The sequence below is a fragment of the Heterocephalus glaber genome, unplaced genomic scaffold (genome assembly GCF_053883595.1).
Source record: "Heterocephalus glaber isolate CG9 unplaced genomic scaffold, H.glaber_assembly_v1.0 deba00001497, whole genome shotgun sequence".
Taxonomy (NCBI): domain Eukaryota; kingdom Metazoa; phylum Chordata; class Mammalia; order Rodentia; family Bathyergidae; genus Heterocephalus; species Heterocephalus glaber.
In genome coordinates, this window is record NW_028258320.1 from 37,950,450 (window position 1) to 37,976,968 (window position 26,519).

At 34.2% G+C, this 26,519-nt stretch overlaps 1 pseudogene; it reads left to right on the forward strand.

Annotated features, from left to right (window-relative positions):
• Positions 1-219: 219 nt before the first annotated feature.
• Positions 220-2,199, forward strand: LOC101702593 (cytoskeleton-associated protein 2-like pseudogene; annotated as a pseudogene).
• Positions 2,200-26,519: the final 24,320 nt, after the last annotated feature.

A 26,519-nucleotide genomic window follows, 5' to 3' on the forward strand; every position in this document is an offset into this window, starting at 1 on the left:
AGCTACTCCTGCTTTTTTTCAGGTTCCTGTCACAGGGAATATTGTTTTCCCCCTTTAACTTTCAGTCTATGATTTCTTTTTCAATTAAGTGTGTTTCTTGTGTATAGCATATTGTTGGGTCTTGCTTCTTGACCCAATCTGCCAGTCTATTTCTTTTGGTTGGTGAATTGACCTTTTCCTGTTGTTGGATTCTCCCCTTTGTGTTTAATTTCTGTCTTTTCTGATGGATTCATTCTGTTTGGCTTCATTACACCTAAAAAGGATGTTCTCAACTATGCTATTTTGTCTGTCAAAGCTACAAGGCCCATTAGCATTAAACTCCAGTCCAGATCAGCTAATATAACAGGATCCCAGAAGCCAAAGTTGGAGGCATCAAAACTTGTGGGCAAAAGTCTGACTTCAAGAGGTTTTTCTTCTAATCCAAAGTATAAACCTTCCTACAAGAGACACCAGCAACACGAAGCTGGGTCATCCACTAAAGGAGAAATGTCAAGAAAATCCATGAGGTCACCTAAGGCACAGAAACCAAAAGCTACAAAGCAGTAGCTAACAGGCCAAGCAAATGGAAAATGTACAGACTCTGTGGATAATAACTATGTTGAAAACAAATCTTTGGATGGGTTTTTCAAAGAGCTAAACAGAGAGAACTTGCCTCAGACCTTATCAGAACCTGAGAAGAAGCCAGATTTTGAGTTATGTACCACAAGTAAGCCAAAAATTAATTCTTATAATCAAGCTAAGAGCAATTTGACTCCTAAACAAGTCTTGGGCAAAAGGTTGGTGAATGGTGCTGTTCTGAAAGACAGGGTTAATAATAAACAATTTGTTAGAAAAACACAAATAAGGACTGTACCAGCAAAGTTACAGCCACTCTCTAAAGGAGCAGACCTTGTAAGACCAGAAAAACCCCCAAGGACAGTCCCCTCTCACTTTATTCAGACCCTTAGTGGAACTCAAGCACAAAAAAAAACAGTGGTCAAAAAAGTAAAGGATATAAAGGTTGACAGGGGTAAATATGAACAACCAAAAGAAACTAAGGTACAATCATACACTGTTCCTGAAGAGAAAGCAAAACCTGCCAAACCCAGGACATACCCCAATTTGCTGCAGGGAGGACCTAACAACAAACATCCAAACATCAAGAAAGATCGGAAGTCCTCACAACCTTGCTTTAGCCCCCAGATATGTGTACTGCAAAAATCAAAATCCATAAACCAGAGGCCTAATTCCAAGCACTCTTAGCATAAGAGCAAATAGAACCAACAGCTTTCAAAAGAAAGCGCAGGCTTTGGACCCCAAGTTGAAAAAGACTGTTCCACAGAAGCATTTCCTAAGCAAGACAGCTCCAAAACTCAAGCTAGTGTCACAACCAGAAATTGGAGAGGAGTCCTAAATGCTACCCAAACTAATCAAAATATTAAAAAGACAACAGCAGAGGGTCAAAGGAAACAGCTAGAAGAATGGAAGAAATCTGAGGGGAAAATCTATAAACGGCCTCCTGTGGAACTTAAAACCCAAAAAAAAGTAATAGAGGAAATGAATATTTCATTCTGGAAAAGCACTGAAGAAGAAGAGGAAGAAAAGAAAGCACAGTTGGAACTGTCCAATAAGATTAACAGCACTCTGACAGAGTGTCTGTGGCTCATTGAAGAAGGCGTACTTTCTAATGAAATATTTACTATTTTGTCCAACATTCCTGAGGCTGAAAAATTTGCTAAATTCTGGATCTGCAAAGCAAAGCTGTTGGCAAGAAAAGGCACCTTTGATGTTACTGGGCCATATGAAGAGGCCATTAAAAAAGGAGCAAAACCAACACAAGAGTTGGGAGAAGTTGATCTTGATATTTTGCTAGATCAAAACAGAACTACAGAAGGAACCGCTTCTGACTCTTTAGTTGCTGTAATCAATATCACATCAATGGAAGAGCTAGCCAGGAAGATGTCATCTGGAGAGTCCTGTCTTCCTCCAGGAAAGAGGGACCAGGTTCCAGCAACACCCCAAATAACCAAGGTAGGACAGGAAAATCATCCTGGTATCAAATTACAGATCTCCTCAATCCCTAGAAAAAGTAGAATGCCAGAAGTGCAAGACATAAAGCTTATGACTCCCATGTTGCGTTCCTGCCACCCAGAAATGCTGCAGGAGCACTATTTGGTAGTGGCGTCTCTTGAGGAGCTATTAGAAGTGTCTTGCCTGTAGCATTAGGTTTTGAAACCCTTGAACCATAATTTCTTAATGCTTTTTTTCTTAAAAAAAATCTTTCAAAGGGCCAGAGATTTAGCTCAGTGGTTCCTCTACGTACCTTGCAAGCTCAAGGTCCCGAGTTTGATTCCCGGTACCAAAAAAAAAAGTCTTTCAGGGTCCCCATAAGACTTCTTGTCCAGATGGCCTGAAAAATCTCATGTAATGGCAAGGCATCATGAATGCAGTCTATGGGCTCTTGGGATTTTGGAAGTAATTCACTGAATTTACTCTCAAATTTTATATCCCCATAGGAAAGTCTTCAGTTTATGTGTTTAAGACTGTAGTTTGCTAAAGTTTTACAGCATACATAGATTTCAAAGTACTGAATAGAATTTTCCCCACCACTGTGGAAACAATTTGCACTTAACTGAAATACTTTAATCTCACTGTAGTTATTTTCCATATCTGAAGGTTGACACTGCAACAGGATGGACTTTCCTCTCGGCATCCACCTTAGCAGAAAGGGCCAGTTCTTACACGTGGGAGAGTGGAAGTTTGAAACTAGCATGCCAGGCTGGAAGGTCAAACTTCCCATATTACAAATGAGCTTCTGCTAGCTGTGCCTTCACTCAGTGATCACAATTGACATGTGTGGGTGATCCCTAACTCCTGTCACAGCACCCCTGCTCATAAGGGTGAACGCCTGTCCTTTCTGGGCCAGATCTCCTTGAACAAAACACAGCCCTAGATTGGGGTGGTCATCTAATTTTTTTATACCCAAACCTAATTTTGCATTTCTTATTCAGAAATGCTCAATTTAAAACAAAAGGGGATAAGTGAGAATGGTGGGGAGGGAGCAGTTGCTTCTTCACTTCTGTTCTTTGCAGGGGACAGCTGGCCTGAGAAGGCAGTGTGAGCCCCAGGGACTGTGACACATGGCTTTTTCTATCCCCTGGAAAAACTGCACTTGGAAAGGTAAAATCAGAGTCATTATGTAAATAAAATGTATAGAAAAGCTTAGGCAGTACATTTCAAATTTTAGCTTAATATTTAAGTATTATCTTAGAAAAATAAATTGCTGTTTATCCTTGCTTAAAAAAAAAGTACTGCAAACATGTGCTAATGAAAATAAAAATTAAAAATGGGAAACTGGTACAAACATCTTTTATGTCAAATTAACATCAATTTGGGGACTATCCAGGGCTTGATTATAAAGATAGTTTAGGAGCCTTTGAGGTGTATACACAAATTATGATAATTTTTCTTCTTGCTTTCAGAAGACACTTCCAGTGTGGCAACTAAACCACAGTGGATAAACTAAAGTCATAATATTAATGCCATATGCTAAGGTATAAATTGATATTTATTCAGAGGGTGCAAGAACATCTTATTAGCTATTGTTTTCACTCCAAATCATATGCCATTTAAATTCTATTTAATTCTTGAATTTCATATACTTGATTCACATAAAAATTTAGATTCCATCAATCCATAAATAATAGAGCAACAAATGTTACATTCTAAGAAAAGAGGCCTCATTCTATTTCTTTGTTTCCTAGTCTGTTTAGGCTAGTTCTACTACCCAAGTATTTCCACTTTGTTAAAAAAAAAATCTATGTCACTTATAAGTCTGACCATTAGAATGGTATGAAATCCCCATTTCTTAATTTTTTCTAATTCTAATACAATTATTTTTGCAATACAAATTTTTGTATTTTCAAAATTCCTTTGTATTGGCATATGAAAGGAAACTTTTCATAACAAGAAAATTCTACAATTTTGAATGCAGATATTAAGTAACTTAATCTGAGGGATAGTTTTATGTCAATTGAATTGTAGAGCAGCAAAGCAGTCTATATGCTGCTAATAAACATATTACACATTTGTAAAAGCATTAATTTGAATTCTGATGATTTGAAACATTTTATTAACAAATACTTACAGGGTAAAATATACTTCAGGTCACTATAACAAAATATTATATGAAATTTAATGATATAACAAATTTCCATTTGAAAGTAGCTTGACATTCATCCTTCACAAAATTATAATGATTACTGTATTTTTCATCTTTGGGGTATGTTTTCTTACTGGATATTATGATAATAATCTCTAACTCTATTTATTTTGTAAGGGTTTGTAAGTAATAGTATATTTTACATTTATTCAAGACTGTAAAGATTCATTTCAAGCTAATAGTTGAGAAGTCCATCTCTAAATATTCTAAATTACAATCATGTAAGGTTTCTTTTTAAAAATTAATGATTTTTCCCTTTTGAAAGAAATACAAGACAATATAATATAATAATATAATATAATATATCTAATCAAGTATTTGTTTTAAAATGTTATGGATTATTTTATATTTCTCAGAAATGTGGTGTAGATAAACCTGGGAATGGCTTCAAAGTCATAAAAATACTAATTTTTATCATGATACTGTACAAAACACATTTCCACATATGTCACTTGAACTTCAAAACAACCTTGTGAGATTTATCTGACATTTATTGGTATCATTTTACATGTAAAAAACCCTATAGTACAGAGGTTCTAGTTTGAGAAATCACTCAATGGATATGCTCTAAAGCTTGACTGGGCATCCATTTCTGTCTAAAAAAGATGAGATTTCATAAATAATTTCTATGGAGTTATTGAGTAATTACCATTATCATTTCACAGAAGAGGTTAATCAACTTACCATAGTTTGATATGCTGATAACATAACATTGCTACTTCTGATTTGCTTTAATCCACTCCTCTATTATACAATGTGTAAATCATGCAGGAAACAACTTCAATGTGAAGTGATGGATAGGATAATTTTGTTGGATCTAATAGATCTTAAAAATTTGGAACCCAAAATCTCCAATCTCAATTACCATAAGAAGATTCCTTCCTATAATCATCTCGATTTTATAATAGGTATGGATGCTTCTTGTCAAATTTACACCAAACTCATCACAATTATAAATGAAATTCACTGAAGTTGAAAATTTTCTTTGGTTTTACACAAATTTTTCTGTTTTATCTGGGTATCCTTTGCTTTTCCAAGTGAAAAGATTTTCTTGTCTTACGTCTTTTTTAAATGGTCTGATTTTAAAGCTAAAACCATTTTGTTAATCATGTGCATAGTCCAAAGCAGTGTAAGCACTAATAAAACATATTCTTGTAAATGCTTGCCAACTTATGAAGAGTTTTACATTTCCTACAAGAGAGCTCTTTGAAGATTAGTTATATGTATGATTTGCAGTAAGACATTCTGAAATTTCTATGCAGGAAGACACCAAGTGTGTAGCATTGTCTTTGGAAGGTGTGAGGGCTGGAGGAAGGACTGTACAAATCTCTCATATATTTTTGGCAAGAAAGTCAAACTGATCCTTATCAATTAATATTCTTGCCTGAAACTCACAAATCTTTTTTCACTGGTCTAGACACAGGACTTCAGTCCCATGCATATGGACCAGGAACTATTTTGAAGAAACTGCTTACGTAAATATTTTCTTCTATGACAAAAAGAAGAAATTGTTTAGAATCATTTGATCTTGTTCTTAAGATCAGTAGATCCAGGGAGAAGTTTTCTATTTGGTAGTTAATTTAGTATCAGTATTGGTAAGACATTATTTGTTGACTCTCAAGGTTCCATTCATTTTTAGTTCATACATTGATTTAAAAAAACAACGTCATTAACATATGATGACATAGGATTGAGTCTTTTCATATATGTTGGTTGAAGGCACAAGAATAATGTGGGGTGAACAAAACACTTGGACCTCTTTTATTTATCAGTCCCGGTGTACTATCCAATAAAGTAGCCACTAGGCACATGTGGTTACTTAATTTGAAATAGAATTAATTAAGTTAAAATTTCAGTTTCTGGGTGTTACTAACCACATTTCCATTGCTTAATACCCTTACATGGCTGGTGGTTACCATATTGGAAATATACAACATTCTCTCATTGCAGAAAGTTCTATTATGAAGTTTTGGATAAGGAAGAAAACAAAACCCCAAGAATAAAAGTTGTAGAGTTACCATCAGGATTTAGAACATTCTACATACATACACAGAGCAGAAAAGAAGAAGGAAGATGGTTTGTTGTATCAGATGCAAAGCACTGGAAAATACTGCTGATGAAATTCAAATTATCACTGCCACACAGAGGTTGAAAAATTTTTCAAACTGTTGCATAAAGCCTTAATTTTAATAGATTGTCATAGGAATTATGTAGATATTCTCACAGAAGCTACAGTGTGTGATAACATTTAATACTAGTTATGAAAGTACCTATCTTACATTTGTGTACTTAGTATACAGAAACTGCTAGAATTCTGATGGTATCCTGAAGGCACTAACCACGATAGAAGGGTCCTGATAATTATGAAGACTTAGTGTGCTCCTTGAACTAGAATTTTTCTGAGATTTGGTTAGTCTGTTCCAATGAAGTTTAACGTAGGAATTTATCAAGAACTGAATGGAGAACATTGGTCTTGGAAGCATTTTTATTAATTGCAAAATACCAAATTGATACAAAATAATATTTACTATAGAGAAGTAGAGATAGAAACTGTTACATAAATATTGAACTTTGAGAGGGAAAAAGAAAAAAACAAATAATTTTCTAAAATATTCACATTAACTTCTAATCAAATGCAAAAAAATAATTTTCTTATCACTGAACTGAAAATCAGTGTAGGAAGTTGAAAGAATTGGAGAAATGAATGATACAGGAAGGGGAGTCTGGAGAAGTTCAGTTGTTCAACAAATGTTTAACAGAGCACCAACAAAGCATTAGAAAATCAATATAGCAAATACTGGGATACATCTGAGAGCAAAGAGATTAAATTCATACCTTCAAGGAAATTTTATGGAGAAAAATAATAACGAACATTTACTGAGGATAACAACATACTCTGAGGATTTTACAAGTAATATTGAATCTAATATATTCCAGGGGTTATATGAGCAGAAATAACTCAAACAATTCTCAAGAATCTACTTTAGGATAAGAACAATCACTGTCTCTAACTTACAGATGGAAAAACTGAGGCAAAGAAAGAAAGGATGATTTTGTGAAATCATTGTGGGAAGGCTGTGAGTGGCCAGGCTGCACTGAAGCACAGGGAGTCTCATGCCAGAGTCTGGGCCTTTAGTCAACTAAATCCATTAATTTTTACAAAATTGAAGGATATTTCCCTTTGTCTGGGCTTAAGAATTCACCATTTGCCTATAGAGAAACAATGCATAGTCCACATTAAACAACACTTCTGTATCTGTCATTTACAACTGATATTCCTTTATATTTGATTTATAGAAATAACATAAGAAAGTATACATAATTCATTCCATATTATACTTTAAATCTGTTAATCAAGTCACTTATCTTATGAAATTCCAAGTGAAAAGAATTCCTTCCTACAACAATTAAATAGATCCTATTATACACACCATTAATATCCTTGTATTAGCAAGGCTGACTAAAATAGTTGATCAGATTCCCTTCAAGAACAGTTCTCAGAAGGAAAAAATGGAAACAAAGCTTTTGTAAATAGGGAGGGGAAGAGGGATTGAAGGGAGGGGAGAGGAATGGGAAAAAAAGAATTAAGAGATATTATGTACAGGTACAAATTCTCTTTGATTAATATGATCATTATGTATGGCAAATATGTACTAATAAAAAATAAATAATAAAAAAGAACAGTCCTCAGCAAGACCATTTCTAGTAATGGTCTCTCAGCCATTCTAAGGTTATCCCCTTCCTGAAATCTTCTGATGAGAAGGCAGAAGTTCTCCAAGTATTTTTAAAAATGTTACCTTGTCCTTTATAAGTGCAACAATAAAGGTATCACTTTCCTCAAATTTTCCATTCAACTGCTGAAGAATATTCCAGTTCAAGTTGGGTTTCTTGCTTAAAGATATCTCAGATTTGACCATGATCTGGATGGAATGGATCCATTCTCTCATATCAAATGGAGACTGGTTTAGATGAAATGTGGTGGTGCTGAAGAGAGATCTGACAAAAAATTAAAAGTATGAGAGGCAATAGGTCTTAAATTCTATGTAGGAAGTTTAGAAAAAAAGCATATTTCTCAAATGAAAAATGTTTATTTTTTCTGTATTATATCTATAGGAAATATGATGGATCTTCAGGTATAGTAGGGAAAAAAATCATTTATTCCTTTTATTTAAAGTTTCACTCAACAAACGTTTCCTTAAAACCTATGATTAGACACAGAACAACTCACACTTGATTCTCACAAAACTCTTAAAAGAACAGTAAGAGAAATAAAAAGAAGTAGAAGTGAATGACTTGAAATCAGGAGTTGAATTGTTAAATGAGTCAAACAAGATTGTGCTGATGGAAAATGTTACAGCTGGACACAACCTGAGTGGACCTTCTGATCATCAAGAAATCCCTAAACTACAAAAGTCACCTACCATAGAGATTTTTCCAGGTAACTTCTTTTGCAAGAGTCTACCTGTCTGAAAAATAGAAGTGAATAATTAACTATATTAGAAACAACCAGAGATCATGAGGCATTATCTAAGATTTTTCTTTTGCTATAACTATAACAACACCACTGCTCATTCTATCTGTATACAAAAATGATTTCTTGCAAATTCAGCACCTTGGTTTAGAGCTTGTCTCAAAATAAAAAAATAAAAAAGTGTGGGAGATGTAGCTCAATAATAAAGTCTTAAGTTCAAATGCAGTCATAATAAATAAGTAAATAAATAAATGTAAAAATTAAAATAAAATATTAAAGAACTAAATAATGATAAATATATTAATAGCTTAGATAAAGATAACAGAATGATGAAAAATGGAATATGACTTAAAAATATGGGGAAGAATGAAGTGCATATGTAGAATTTTTTGTTAGCACTTTTCACTCTTTTTTCTTTTCATATCTCTACTGTCAATGTTAAGTTGCCATCATTTCAAAATAGCTTGTTATAATCAAAGGATGTTATTTCAAAAAGTAAACACAACCAACAAACTATTAGCTAAACTAACCACAGAGAGAGCTAGAGAGCGAGACTTCAAATTCAGAGATAAAAATGATACATTAGAATTGGTACTACAGAAATATATGGGGTTGTTATGGATTATTATGAACAACTATGCACCAAGAAATTTGACAATTGAAAGATATGGACAAATTACCAAACACATACAATTTACCAAGATTGATAAATGAGAAAAGAGAAAACCTGAACAGACCAATAACAATTAGTGAGGTTAAATCAACAATAAAACATCTTCCATCAAACAAAAACCCAGAATGAAAGTGTCAATTCTGAATTGTAGCAAACATTAAAAAGAACTAATACCCATTTTTAAAAAGTTATTCCAAAAATTGAAGAGCACGAAATTCTTCCAAATTCATTCTAAGTTCAGCATTATCCTAATACTCACCAGGCAAAGACACACACACACACACACACACACACACACACACACAAACAGAAATTTATAGGCCAATATCCGTGATGAAATAGATGCAAAAATCACCAACATAATATCAGCAAACAAAAATCTAAATCTCATTAAAATGCTATTTACTATGAGCAAAAGGAATCCATTCCAGGATGCAAAGATGGTTCAACACATGCAGATCAATAAGCATGATACACTATGTTGACAGAGTGATGGACAAAAATCATATGACATCTCAGTAGGTGTAGAAAAAGCATTTGATAAAATTCAACATCCCTTAATGATAAAAAATATGAAAAATTTAGGCATGGAAGGAATACACCTCAACATATAATGAAGCCACACATAACAAGCCAGCAGCTAACATTATACTGAATGAGAAAATTTGAAAGTTTTCTAAGATCTAAAACAAGATAAGGATATCCAAGTCAGAAAAGAAGTAAAATTATCACTCTTTACAGGTAACATGGCCTTATACATAGAAAACTCCCAAAACTGCACAAGATTTATTAGAATAAATGAATCCAGCAAAGTTAAAAGATTAAAAAAGAATAATGTTGCCGTATGCTGATAATAAATTATCTGAAAGAAAAATAAAGAAAGAAATACCATTTAAAATACTACAAAATTAAATACTAAATTTAACAAAAGATGTGAAAGATTTCTATAATAAAAATTATAAAGTACAAAAGAAATTGAAGGGGAAACAAAAAAAGTGCATGGATATTCTATATTTATGGATTAGAAGAATCATATTTCTAAATTGCCTTTATTACTAAAATGAGTATACAGACTCAATGTGGTCCCTTTCAGAATACTGGTGACATTCTTCAAAGAACTGAAAAAATCCTAAAGTTCATATGGAATGAATAAACAAACAAAATCTTGAATAGCTAAATAATCTCAAGTAAAAATAACAAAGCCAGAAACAGGATCTCAAACTACATTACACAGCTTGTAGTACTTAAACCTGCATGGTATTAACATAAAAATAGACACCTAGAATGGGTAATAGACTGAAACAGACATTTTTCAAAAGGAGATATAACAAATGGCCAACGGATGTATCAAAAACACTCAACATCACTAATCACCAGGGAAATGCAAATTAACAGCACTAGAACATACTATTTCATTCCAATTAGAGTGGCTATGATTAGCAAGACAAAAGATAACAAATGTCACCAAAGGTGTGGAGAAAAGGGAATCCTTACACACTGTTGATGGAAATATAAATTAGTACAGACATTATGGAAAACAGTATAGAATTTTCTTAAAATATTAAAAATAGAACTGTTTTTATCATAGTAGCTTTGTAGCATAGTTTCAAGTTGGGGATACCCAACTTGATACCCCCTACCTTCTCTTTGATTCCTGGAATTGCTTTTGCTTTTTTAGGTCTCTTATCCCAAATGAATTTTTGGATTGTTTTCTCAAGGCCTGTGAAGTATGCTGTTGGAATTTCAATTGGGATTGCACTGAATCTATATAGCAGTTTTGGAAGTATGGCCATTTTCACTATATTGGTTCTTCCTACCCAGGAGCAAGGGATGTCTTTCCATTCTGATATTCTTTTCAATCTCTTTTTTCAGAGTGATATAGTTTTCAGAAGAGAGGTCTTTGATTTCTTTTGTTAAGTTGATTCCTAAATATTTCATTTTTTTGGAGCTATTGTGAAAGGATTGTTTCTCCAGTTCCTCTCTCAGTGAGTCTGTTGAATAGTTTCTCTGGTGTGAGAAACTGAAAGTGTAAATAAGGATCAAAATGTATAATAGATAATGTGAAATAGGAAGAAAAGGTCTAAATGGGAAGGGGAATTGGGGTAGGAGGAAGGAAAGAAGGGAAAGAAATAAATATGAGAAAAGGGAAAAATGGAAACAAAGTCTTTGTAAATAGGGAGGGGTGGCGGGGTTGAAGGAAGGGCAGGGGAATGGGGAAAAGAATAAGAATCAAGATATATCATATAAAGGTACAAATTCCCAATGAAGAATGTCATTAAATTGTATACCTAAAATGTACCAATAAACTTAATAAAAAAATAGAATTGTTATGTGATCCAGCAACCCACTACCATTATGTAGCTAAAGATAATGCAATCGATGTGTCAAAGAGGCATCTGCAACACTATTCACAATAGCAAAGAAATGGAAACAACCTAAATGTCCACTAACTGATACACAACATAATACTACTCAGCCATAAAACATGGTGAAATCATGTCATTTGGATTTTTTTTTGTAATTTCCTTTATTCACCATGGTTTCTATATTAGTCTATATTTGTGATGCATAATAATAGTATTCATCTTGGGGAATTGTTACACATATGTAATAGTTAACTGATTATGTCAATTTGAGTAAGAAATGCCTAAATAAATTGAATAAGCATAATTCTGGGTGTGGCTGAAGGGATTTACTGAAGAGAGAAGACCAACCCTGAACGTGAGTGGCACCAACCAATAGGCTTGCCACCTGAATGGATTAAAAGGGAAAGAAAGAAGGAAGGTTCACTCCTGTTTCTATGGAAAGAGTTCCAGTCTTCAGCTTCACCTTGAATATCTTCTTCTGGAATGGGGGTGAGAAGGGAGCACAGTAATGATTAGTCATTTAGATCAATGATAAACAAATTTTTCTGAAATGTTCATAATGAAAAGATTTTGTTGGCTATATGGCCAGTGTTGCAACTATTCAATTCTTATTGTAGTTAAAATATAGCCACACACAAACAAACAGAAATGTCCATGTTTCATTAAAACTATTGATTATAGTTTACCTTTCATATAGTTTTAACATCACAGAACATGGCTCTTCTTTTAACCATTTAAAAATGCAAAAATCGGCTCCCAGCCCAGAGGAAGGCATTTCCAGGCTGCCATTCCACCACTCCCAGCCCAGAGGAGGTGAGCAGTGCAGGCGTCAATAGCACGCCCCCTCCCACATCAAAATGAGAAGATACATAAACAAGTCTCAAAACCAAACTTGCAGATCACCTAGAGCAACCCCAAAGGGAAATGAGATGGAACACTCTGACACTCAACCACCTGGGCTCCCTGAACTGGCAACAAAAGAGGATCTGGAAAAATTGAGATCAGAAATAATTTTCCAGATAACAGCAGAGATTGTGCTTGTAGTGCAAGACATGATTAATAAATCTAGAGAGGAGCAGAGGAGCATGATGGAATCCCAACATAGGAAACAAATGGAATCCATAAAACAGATGCAAATAGATTTCCAGGAGAGAAAAACTCCACTGAAAGTCTACACAGCAGAATGAGCCAATGTGAGGACAGAATTTCAGATATAGAAGAAAAGATTGCAATTAGCAACCAGGAAAAGAAAAATAGCTTCAAAATTGTAAGGGACAATGAGAAATCAATCCAGCAGCTGCTAGATGATGCAAAGAAGAATAACGTAAAGCTGATTGGAGTCAACGAAGAAACAGGAGAGAGTGCAGATGACATTAAAAAACTGTTCACAGAAGTAATGGCAGAAAACTTCCCAAGCAGGGGAAAAGAACTTGACATACAAATAAGTGAGGCATATAGGACTCCAAATAGCCTTGATCAAAAACAATCTACACATAGGCATATAATTGGTAAGATTCCAGAAACCTAACAGTAGAAAAAAATTCTAGAAGCAGTTAAAAAAAAGAAACAAATCACATACAAAGGAAAGCCCATCAGAATCACAGCAGACTTCTCAACGCAAACCTTCAAGGCAAGAAGAGCTTGGAGTGATGTATTCCAAGCCCTAAAGGAAAACAGCCTCCAACCCAGATTGATGTACCCTGCAAAACTATCTTTCAAAATTGATGGAGAAATAAGATACTTCCATGACAAAGAGCACCTTAGGAACTTCATGAATACCAAACCAGCACTCCAAAACATTTTAGACAACATTCTAGGAACAGACAATGAGGAACACAGCCCCAGGAAGCACAGAAGAATGAACACATCAGGCTTGACAAGAAATTAAATGTAAAGGGAGAGAATCCAACAAAAACAAAAAGTCATGACAATGATAACTCAATATGTATCAGTTATAACCATCAATGTTAATGATCTGAATTTACTTATCAAAAGAAATAAATTGGTAGGATGGGTCAAGAACCAAAATCCAACAATATGCTGCATACAAGAAACACACTTAATTCAAAATGAAACAGACTGAAAGTTAAAGGGTAGATAACCATACTCCTTGTGACAAGAACCCAAAAAAAGGCAGGAGTAGCTATCCTCATTTCAGATCAAGTAGATTTCAAAACAACACTGATTAAGAGAGACAAAGAAGGACACTACATCCTTGTAAAGGGAAAAATCCAAAAGGAAGAGAGGACAATAATAAATATCTAGGCACCAAACACTAGTGCACCCAACTATACAAAACAAATACTAACAGACATGAAAAGTCATATATACACAAATACAATTGTAGTAGGGGACCTCAATACCCCACTGTTGCAAATAGATAGATCAACTAGACAAAAAATAAGTAATGAAATACTAGAACTCAATCGAATGATTGAACAAATGAACTTAACAGATGTTTACAGAGTGTTTCATCCCACAAAATCAGACTACACATTCTTTTCAGCTGCACACAGGTCATTCTTCAAAATAGACCATATACTCATTCATAGAACATGTTTAAGTAAATGCAAAAGGAATTGAAGTTATCCCCTGTATATTAACGGACCATAGTGTGATGAAATTGGAGATCCATAGCAAAAGAAACTGCAAAAATTTCATAAACACGTGGAAATTGAACAACACACTTCTGAATAGCGAATGAGTCACAGAGGAAATTAAAGAAGAAATCAGAAAGTTCCTTCAATTAAATGACAATGACAATACAACATATTGGAATCTATGGAATGCAATGAAAGGAGTCTTAAGAGGGAAATTCACAGCAGTGAAAGCACATATTAGGAAAACAGAGCAAGCCCAATTAAACAACCTGATGCTGAACCTCAGGCTTCTAGAAAAAGAAGAGCAGGACAACCCCAAAGCTCATACAAGGGAAGAAATTATAAAGATCAGAGGAGAAATCAATGCAATGGAGACGAAGAGAATGATACAAAAAATCAATGAAGCCAAGAGTTGGTTCTTTGAAAGAATCAACAAAATTGATAAACCCTTAGCCAACCTTGTCTGAAAAAGTAAAGAAACGGCCCAAATCCATGCAACTGGGAATGAAAAAGGTGAAACTACAACAGACCCAGCAGAAATCCAGAGGATCATCAATACCTACTTCCAGAATCTATACATCAATAAGATGGAAAACCAGAAGAAAATGGACAGATTCCTAGATAAGTATGAATTACCAAAGTTGATCGAAGAAGACCTAAAAATTCTAAACAATCCAATATCAACCAATGAAATTGAAAACGTAATTAAAAACTTAACAACTAAGAAAAGCTCAGGTCCTGATGGCTTCACTGCTGAATTCTATAAGACATTTAGAGAGGAGCTACTGCCACTACTGTTTAAACTCTTCAATGAAGTTGAAAGGGAAGCAATACTCCCCAGTTAGTTCTTGGAAGCAAGCATCACCTTGATCCCCAAAGCAGACAAAGACCCAATCGAAAAAAGAGAACTATAGGCCAATCTCATTAATGAACATAGATGCAAAAATCCTTAATAAGATAATGGCAAATAGAATGGAGAAGATCATCAAGAAGATCATACACCCTGACCAAGTGGGATTCATCCCAGGGATGCAGGGATGGCTCAATATATGCAAATCAATCAATGTAATACACTACATCAACAGAGCCAAGGACAAAAACCATATGATTATCTCCATAGACACAGAAAAAGCATTTGACAAAATCCAACATGCATTTATGATAAAAACCCTACAAAAAATTGGAATAGATGGTCTCTACCTCAAACTGGTAAAAGCCAACTATAAAAACCCAACACCCAGTATCATACTAAATGGTCAAAAACTGAAATCCTTCACACTAAAATCAGGAACAAGACAAGGATGTCCACTATCACCACTCTCGTTCAATATAGTTTTGTAAACATTAGCCATGGAAATTAGACAAGAGAAAGAAATAAAAGGAATAAAGATAGGTAATGAAGAAGTCAAATTGTCATTATTTGCAGATGACATGATACTCTATATAGAAGACCACAAAACCTCCACCAAAAGTATTCTAGACTTAATAACTAAATTCAGTAGAGTAGCTGGATGCAAGGTCAACACACAAAAATCAATAGCTTTCCTCTACACAAACAACAGACTCACTGAGAGAGAAATAAGGCACATAATTCCTTTCACAATAGCATTCAAAAAACTGAAATACCTAGGAATCAACCTACCAAAGGAAATCAAAGACCTCTTCTGTGAAAACTATGGCACTCTGAAAAGAGAGATTGAAGATGATATCAGAAAATGGACAGACATCCCCTGCTCCTGGGTAGGAAGGATTAACATAGTGAAAATGGCCATACTTCCAAAACTGCTATACAGATTCAATGCAATTCCAATTGAGACCCCAGCAGCATACTTCATGGACCTTGAGAAAACAATCCGAAAATTCATTTGGAACAAGAAGAGACCCAGAATAGCAAAAGCAATTTTAGGTAACAGAGACACAGCAGTGGGTATCACAATCCCCAACTTGAAACTATACTACAAAGCTACTGTGATAAAAACAGCATGGTAATGGCAAAGAAACAGATCTGAGGACCAGTGGAACAGAATAGAAGATGCAGAAATAACGCCAGACACACTCAACTATCTCATCTTCAATAAAGGAGCCAAACTTTCTCACTGGAGGAAAGATAGCCTCTTTAATAAATGGTGCTGGAAAAATTGGGCTTCAACTTGCCAAAGATTAAAACCAGACCTATATCTCTCACCATGCACTAAACTAAAATCAAAATGGATTAAAGATCTAAATATTAAAATAGAAACTCTGAACCAGCTGGAACAGAGGTTAGGTAAAACTCTTGCAGACATCGGTGTAGGAAAAGATTTTATGAACAAAACCTCAGTTGCCTGTGGACTAGCACAAACAATCAACAAGTGGGATCTCTTCTTATTAAAAAGCTTCTGCACAGCAAGAGAAATCACCACCAGTGTGCAGAGACAACCCACAATGTGGGAAAAAATCTTCACCTGCTGTTCCTCAGACAGAGGTCTACTATCTCAAATCTATAAAGAACTTAAAAAGATCAGACCTCCCAAATTTAAAGACCCAATCCAAGAATGGGCATCTGAAATGAACAGACATTTCTCAGACAAAGAAGTAGAAATAGCAAATAAACATATGAAAAAATGTTGAACATCACTGGTCTTTCAAGAGATGCAAATGAAAACAATGCTGAGATTCCACCTCATTCCAAAAAGAATGGCCACTATGATGAAATCAACCAATAACAAATGCTGGCGGGGCTGTGGGGAAATAGGAACCCTGGTCCACTGCTAGTGGGATTGTAGACTGGTGCAACCAAGAACTAGGACTGGACGTCCTATTTGACCCAGCTATTTCTCTGCTCAGCATCTTCCCCAAAGAATTAAAAGAATCATACCACAGTAATATATGTGCACCTATGTTCATAGCAGCAAAATTTGTAATAGCTAAAACTTGGAAACAGCCCAAATGCCCATCAACTGGAGCCTGGATAAAGAAAATGTGTTTTTTTAATAAAAGGGAGTACTACTCAGCCATAAAAAATAAGAAATTGGAGGCATTTATAGCTAAATGGATGCACGTTGAGGTGATACTCCTAAGTGAAATAAATAGGACACACATGTGTAAATGCCAAATAGTTTCTCTAGCATGAGAAACTGAAAGTGAAAATAAGGACTAGAAGGTATAATAGATAATGTGAAATAGGAAGAAAAAGGGCAAAGGGAAAGTGGAAGTGGGAGGGCTAGGGGAAAGGAAAGAAGGGAATGGAATTAATATGAGAAAATGCAAAAATGGAAACAAAGTCTTTGTAAATAGGGAGAGATGGAGGGTTTGAAGGGAGGGCAGGGGAAGGGGGAAAAATAAGAACCAAGAGAGATTATGTAAAGGTGCAAATTTCCAATGGTGAATGTCATTATATTGTATACCTAAAATGTACCAATAATTAAAATGAATAATTGATAATGCAAAATAGGAAGAAAAGATCCAAAGTGGTAGGGGAAGTGGGAGGGGTAGTGGAAAGGAAAGAAGGGAAAGGAAAATTTATGAGAAATGGAAAAAATGGAAACAAAGTCTTTGTAAATATGGAAGGGTGGAGGGATGAAGGGAGGGCAGGGAATGGGGAAAATATAAGAACCAAGATATATCATGTAAAAGTACAAGTTCCCAATGAGAAATGTAAATGTATTATATACCTAAAATTTACTAATAAAATTTTTTTTAAAAAAATGCATAAACCATTCTTTAACTCACAGGCTATAAGAATGTAGGCAGTGGGCAAGAATTGACCCATTGGTTACAATTTGCTGACCCCCTCATATATACCCAAATTCCTGATTAAAGTGAAAACAATAGCTATGCTTTATTTTTTAAAATAACTTTCTTAACATATCTCCTTCCATAAGGTTCTGGAGGTATTACAACCTCCTGAATCTGTGTACGTGGGTTCATAGGAAAGAGAAAGAAGGAAAAATAAAACGTGTGGAAGACAAGGATAGAAGCAGTGAAATGGAGGATTGCTAAGCAAAAGAATCTGACAGCAGCTTTTGCAAAACTGTATTTGTGTTTTATATTTTATTTACAGAAACACCTTCAAGATAACTGACAATTTTCCTTTATTTTATTAGGAATTTGAGATCACACTAAACTAAACATTTTATTTAGTATTAAATAAAAACATACTGGAAGCAAAAGGAACTGAACATCTCTGCCTATTTAAAAAGTGCAACAATAAATCTTTTATTTTCCTCCTCCTCCTCCTCCTCCTCTCTTTGTCTCTCTCTCCCTCTCTCTTCTTCCTCTGTCTCTCTCTTTCTTTCTTCCTTTCCTTCTTTCTCTTTCTTATCAACCCAGCAAGGAAAATACAGTGAATTTCACAGGTAAAATTTCCCACACAACATAAACCTATCTTCACCTTTTAGCCAATAACTTGCTGAGATACATGGCTTTTTCCCCCAATAGGCTTTAGGAAAAATTTAAGGTTATGTTAACTGCCCTTTAGACATATTCTGTATTGTACCCGTGGATATTTTTTTCACTGAATATGTTCATTATTTTTCTCCTTTCATCAATTTTTTTCATATCTTCTCAAAGCATTATATTTTATTTTTGATAATGTTCTAGTCATCCTGAATTATACAATATAATAAAAAGGTCACCAAATTGTATTCTAGTTATGACCATGCTAGTAACAAGCTATATACCTTTTGAACTCCACTTCAATCTCTGAAACAGGAAGTTTGTCTAGATGATTTCTAAGCATAATTTAACTTTTTTCCATTTATTTATTTAATTTTTAGATGAGATCCTGTTATTTTTCCCAGGGTCTACTACAATTTGCAGTTCTCCCACCTCAGCTTCCTGAGGAGATGGAATTACAGTCATGTACTACCACACTTGACTTCGCAAATAGTTTTGCTAAATGAATACCATCAAACTAAATATTAACTTTCAAGGTGACAAAAATATATTTGCTGACACAAAAATATACAGGAAGGTCCTATTTTTCTGTGTTCTAAAAAGCTCCATTTCAAAGTTGTGTGTGTGTTAAGTGCCCCTGGCACATAGCAAAAGAAAATCAGAATTGATATATGACTATGCAAATTATTATATTGTTTAAGGAGCACCATGCTTTTTCTTTTTGGTCTTGGTGGGTCAATCATTATCTATTAATTATTATGAGTTCTTTTTTATTGCTTAAATATTCTTTCTTAAATATTTCAGTGGACCCTGACAAAGAACAAAGAGTTTTAGATAACAGAGTGGCCTGAAGACGAAGTAGAATAAAGAAAATGAAATGAAAATAGATACTTTCCAACTTAATCTGCAAGACAAATCTTTCTACCTTCATGACCTACCTCACTGTTCAAAATATTACTTGCACAGATGATGTTTCCTATTTCCTACGCTTTTTGAATAATAAGGACAGAGATAATTTAGTTAGGTTCTGGTACTTGAATGCAAGCAATAAACTTTGGAGAAGAGTAGAAATTTCCTTTCATTTATGGAATTTGTTCCAAGGTTAGCAATGAGGTTGCAAAGTGGGTGTGTGAAGGGAGAATTTAACTTCATGTAAGCTTCCAGTGATTCATGCTTTGAATGTTTAAAGATCAGAAGTAATAAAAAGATTATCCTACATATTTGAGCTAAAGGTACTTTGGAGGTGAGTGTGGTGATCAAAGCTATGTCCTTGATTTTCTGTAGTTGTATACAAAGATGTATTCAATGCCCTACTACAAAATAGTCTAGGTTTAATCGTAGTATAATTTATCAAAATCAAATCCACAAAGACTGCAACAATTGCCCCAAGAGATTGATTCTTATCGCAGTACTTTTGTCATGAGTTCTGTCTAACATCATTCTCTGACCAAAGTTGTGGCTAGTTACTAATTTTATAATGACTAATTATATTCTACCCTGTGATTCATTGTTATTATTAAAATCAAATCTCATCAGTGGATGAATTTGAAGATTTATTTTGTCACCATTATATGGTACAAGTAGTAAGTGAAAAATAGTTCTCTATGACTTTTAGAAATTATTTTACCTCATCATTTATTTGTAAAATAAACTAGAAAATGGGATTTGTAGGTTTCTTTATTGTTTTGTGCTCTATGTTATCATAAAGTCAAGTGACTAAAGAACAAGTAGTGGGTTGTCTTTTTGCTTTAGAGTTTCTCCATAAATTATTGCAATTATTCTTAAGGCTTCAGGTACTTTTAAATAAATGACTTCAAAATTTATTGCGCCTGCCCAAACCTCGTCTCTTAGTGCCGGGCAAATAGCTCTCACTGCCTCTTCAGTGACTTAAAACAGTGACTTATACGTGTTTCAAACTAAACAGACCACATGATAAATCTATCATCTTACTTTTAAATCTTGATTCCTCCAGAGAATCCATCTCTGTGAATAGCACATCATCAACAATCTGCTCCAGCCAGAATCTGATCATTATCCTTGACATCTCTGTTTCTTTAACACCTCATTTCTAATTAAGCATTAAGTTCTGTTGGTTCTGCCTGCTCAATATCTTTCATATCTGCCATCTTTCTTCAATAACATCATCCTTTGCCAACTCCTATCATATTTCACTTGAAGTTCCAGAAAACCTCCTAGCTAGTTTCCCCATAAGCAGTTTTCCTTCCCTGAGCCATTCCTCACATTACCAACAGAAGCAAATACAATCTTGTCAATCCCCTCCCTAATATGATTCAAACCTTCCTTTGTTCTTAGGATAAAACTACAAATCCTAAATATGACCCATAAAGTCCTATGTTATCTTGTTTATTTATTAGTCTAAACAGTCTCAGTTAAATTCCTCATGAGAAAAGCCTTAGAGTCAAAGAACAGGTAGAGATTTTTTTGTTGTTGTTTTAGTGCAAATTTGTAATACAAAATAGTAATGTTCAATTTGGAGAAATGGTACAAGCATAGTACATGTCTTCTTTGTTTTCAATCTCTACCACCTTCATGAAAGAGAATGTGTGACATTTGACTTTCTGAGTCTATCTTATTTTTTGCTTTTTTTTGCTTAAATTCTTTTATTGGTACATTTTAGGTATACAATATGTTTACATTTATCATTGAGTGCTTGTACCTGTACATGATGTATCTTGGTTCTTATTTTTTCCCCATTCTCTGTGCTCATTTCCCCACCCCCCTTCTCTATTTACTAAGGCTTTGTTTCCTTTTTTTCCTTTCCCCTTCCCCTCCCACTTCCCCTACTCTTTTGGACCTTGTCTTCCTATTTCAAATTATCAATTATTCATTTTAATCATTTTAATCCTTATTTACACTTTCAGTTTCTCACATTAGAGAAACTGTTTGATATTTACACATGTGTCCTATTTATTCCACTTGAGTATGTCCTCAATATGCATCCATTTAGCTCTAAATATCTCTATTTTCTCATTCTTTATGGCTGAGTAGTACTCCATTTTATAAAAAAGTAAAGATTTAATGCAATGCCAATTGAAATTCCAACAATATATTTCACAGAACTAGAGAAAAAAACCAAAAATTAATTTGGAACCAGAAGAGACCTAGAATAGCAAAAGTAATTCTAAGCAACAGGGACATGGCAGGGGGTATCACAATCCCCAACTTGAAACTTTACTACAAAGCTACTGTGATAAAAACAGCATGGTACTGGCAAAGAAACAGACCCGAGGATCAGAGGAATAGATTAGAAGATGCAGAAACAACTCCAGACATACTCAGCCACCTCATCTTTGACAAAGGAGCCAACCAACCTCATTGGAGGAAAGATAGCCTCCTTAATAAATGGTGTTGGAAAAACTGAATTTCAACCTGCCAAAGATTAAAACTAGACCTATACCTCTCACCATGCACTAAACTAAAATTGAAATGGATTAAAGATCTTAATATTAAAATAGAAACACTGAACCAGCTGGAACAGGGGTCAGGTAGAACTCTTGAAGACATTGGTGTAGGAAAAGACTTTATTTTTTGCTTTTGATAATATTTTTGGTAATAGAGCCATTTTTTTTTTTTTTTTTTTTAGTACCAGGGATCGAACTCAGGTCCTTGTGCTTGCGCAGCAGATGGCAAAACCACTGAGCTAAATCCCTGGCCCAATAGTGCCATTTTTGTGATATTAGTTCTTTCATTCCATGAACAAAGGATTTCTTTTTTCATTTTCTAATGTCCTCTTTAATTTCTTGCTTCAGAATTTTGTAATTTTCATTATAGAAGTCTTTCACTTCCTTGGTTAGGTTATTCCTGGGTATTTAGAATTTTTGAAGCCATTGTGAATGGAATTATTTCCCTGCTTTTCTTTCTTGGTGGGTTCAGTATTAGTGTACAGGAATGCCATTGGTTTTTGTATTTTGATTTCACATCCTGCCACTTTGCTGAATTGGTTTAGTAGTTCTTTAGTCTCCTGGTGGAGTTTTTTGAGTCTCTAAGTACATATTCATTTATCTGCAAATAGGGATAATTTGACTTCTCCCTATTCATCTCCCTTTAGTTCTTTCTTTTGCATGATTATTCTGGATAAATTTCCAGCCCTATACTGATCAGAGTGGTGAGATTGGGCATTCTTATCTCATTTATGATTTTTAAGGAAATACTTTCAGTTTTTCCACATTTAATATGATGTTGGCTATGGATTTGTCATATATAATGTTTATCTGTTTGAGGTAAAATCCTCATATCTACTTTCATCAAGGTTTTTTTTATGAAGAGATGTTAAATTTTGTTGATTTCTTTTTCTGTGTCTATTTAGATTATCATTTTATTTTTATCCTTGACTTTATATAGTGTATTACATTTATTGATTTACATGTGCTAAGCTGTACTTACATCCCTGTGAGGAAAATGATTTACCATTGTGTATAATCTTTTAAATAATTTGTTTAATTCTCTCTTCAAGAATGCTGTTGAGAATTTTGTATCTGTGCTCATGAAGAATACTAGTTTATAATCCTTTTTTTTGACTCCTTATCTATCTTTGGTTTCAGAGTAATGTTGGCTTCATAGGATGAGTTTTGAAGCATTCTTTCCCTTTCTACTACTACATGGAGAAGCTTGAGGAACATTGGCATTAATTCTTCTCTAAATGACTGGTAAAACTCTATAGTGAAGTCATTAAGTCTTGGGCTTTTCTTGGTAAAGTTTTGATTGCTGCATGAATTGCTTGTATTGATCTATTTAGAAGTTTTATAACTTCTTGGTTCAATTTGGGGGGTCATATGTGTCTGGGGATTTCTCTGTTTCTTCAAGATTCTCCAATTATTAGAGTATATGTTTTCAAAATATTATCTAATAATCTTCTGAATTTCAGTAGTGTTTGTTGTGATGTGGCTTTTCATCTCTAATTTTATTAATTTGACCCTTCTTTCTCCTTCTTTTGGTAAGTTTGCCTAAGGATTTATCAATATTATTCAGCTTTCCAAAGAACCAACTCTTTGATTCATTAATACTTTGTATTTTTTGTTTCAATTTTATTAATTTCTTTCCTTCCTTCCTTCCTTCCTTCCTTCCTTCCTTCCTTTCTTTCTTTTTTTTTTTTTTTTTTTTTTTTTTTTTTTGGTACAAGGGATCAAACTCGGGACCTTGCGCTTGCGAGGCAGGTGGTGGCACCACTGAGCTAAATCCCCAGCCCACAATCTCATTAATTTCTGTTCTGATTTTTATTATTTCATTCTTTCAAAATAAGTAGGCTTTTAGGGCCAGGGATTTAGCTCAGTGGCACCACGCCTGCCTTACAAGCACAAGGTCCTGATTTCAATCTCTGGTACCACCAAAAAAAAAAGTAGGTTTTTGATTTCTACTCCAAAGTCCCCTAATATTCAGATCCAGTTTTAGGGTGGAGACATCACTCCTTGATTAACTTTCAATGAATAACAGTTGGTTATGAGTGTGATCTCTGAGGTTACTTAAACATTAACTTCCAGCTTCAAGAAAGCATGGAAAAGATTTTTATATAATCTCAGGTTTAAAAAACCTTACTATAGATATCATGTGTCATCATTTTCAACAGTCTTTCCCCGTTTATTTTTCAAACATTCACTGATTTTTTTTTCTATGTGTATATATCTCAATGGTTAACCCATGGTATAAAGTATCTTATAGGATTCACTTCCTGTATCCAGTTCGGCAGGTATTTTGAAGACAAGTAAACTAAGAACTTCAAGACAGTGTGATACACATTTATAGAAACAGAACAATGCATGTCTTCCAGTAAGAAAACCTTAATAAAAAGATCACAGTATCTACGTTAAAAGAATGTTTCTTATATGCAAAGTGCTTTACATACATTATCTCACTGAATTCTTATACTCTGAATCAGTTAATAACACTTCTACTTCAAAGCTGGGAGACTGAGTTTATAGCAGTTAAATAACTTGCAAAGATCCTACAAATAATAGACAACAGAATCAAAATTAGACTCCAAATTGACAGTTGCATATCTGGTAATGGAATTTAAGAAGACACTGGGTTAGAAATATTGAAAGTGATCTGTAAATGAAGAAAATGAGCAAGTCAAAGAAAGAATGAGAGGGGTAGGGGAGCACTACGCTGATGATAGATGACACAGCACTCAACTTGAACTTATATTGTACATATATATGTATTATATACCAAAATACAATGTACTCTATTCATTTGTGGTTTATTTTCCCTCTCAAGAAAAGGGATTTATGCTTCTGGGAATTCTGGAAAGAGCATCAGAGTGGAGCTTACTTGAATTTCTAGACTTGGCTTTTCTACTAATAACTCTGACCAGTGACCTTTAGCAAGCCTCCTTGTTACAGAGTTCCTTCCTTTTGTAATGGCTCAGCACCTGTAATTATTTATTTCTAAGTAACCAAGACTCCTCCTTCCAATTAAAAAACAATGTTAGAAAAAAATAATGGTGATGACAAGTGGATGCCAATAATCCAGCATCAGAAATGATTAATGATTACCTTTTATATTAGATTCTAGGTAATTGTAATGGAACCAATTCTTTGATACCCAACAAACATTAATATTTGAATTCAGTCATGGAGATATGGTAGGCCAGTGGGACTAACTAACTCTGTGATGTACAAACAAGTATTGAATCATTTAGTTAGTAATGGAAATTTATAATAAACAAAAGTGGTTTTTTTGTTTATTATAAAAACATTATTTGGCTTTTATCACTCATATTCTGTCATCAGTATACAGTGTAGTTTTCTGTGAACCTAGATGGCACATGATACTGCAATAGATTGAATAAAGACACAAATATGAAACTCCACTTTTCTGTTAAGCCAGACATTAAGATTTACAAAACTATAAAGCAATGTCACTTGTCTCACTGATTTCTATCTATCTCTCTATCTCTACCAGAGAGGGACATAACTCAGAAAGTTTTGAAGGTCCTAATAATTTTAAGAATGGAAGATTCTTGAAAACAAAAAGTTTAAGAACTAGTGAATTGGAAAAATGAGTTCTCAATTGAATTTCTGATAGGCATATTTTCCTGGAGCGTATATTCAAACCACAAGTTAACTTCCACTTGGCTTTAACTAAATTTTTTTATCTCATTTGATAAGAAAGTTTGAATTGCCTATTACATTTGCAAAATGGCCTCACGAACCACTGTTTAAGATAGGTTCCCAGGGGAAACTCAGGAGGCTGAGAGATGATGAAGGTACAACTCTTAGTAATGAAGACTTTCATGCACCTTTGAGCCTCCTATAGACGAGGACTTCCAACATAAGTGATTTAAGGGAAAAGTATCCAAATGAGATACTCCTAGTTTTTGAAGAGAGAGAAACACAATATTACCTAAGGTTTGTTTAACTCACACTTTATGCTCTAATTTATCTAAAACTTTAGTTTTAAGACTTATAATCATTATTTTCTTAGGCAGTTTAACTTTTTCTTCATTTATCCCTGACATTATAAATTGATTGGTTGAATGTGGTATTTATATACAATGGAATATTACTCTGCCATAAAGAATGATAAAGTTGAGACATTTTTAGGTAAATGGATACACCTCAAGGTCATAATCTTATGTGAAATAAATCAGAAACACAAGTATACATATTGTATTGTTTCTCTTGGGTGAGAAACCCAAAGTGTAAATAAAGAGCAAATTGGAAGATAGATATTAGAAAGTAGGAGGAACTTGTTCAAATGAGAAGGGGAACAAGAGATAGGGAAAAAGGGGAGGGAAGGAAGAGAAAAGCATTTTTTAAAAAAGCATTAAAGAAAAAGTAGAAATTGAGTTTTTATAAATGGGGAAGGGAAG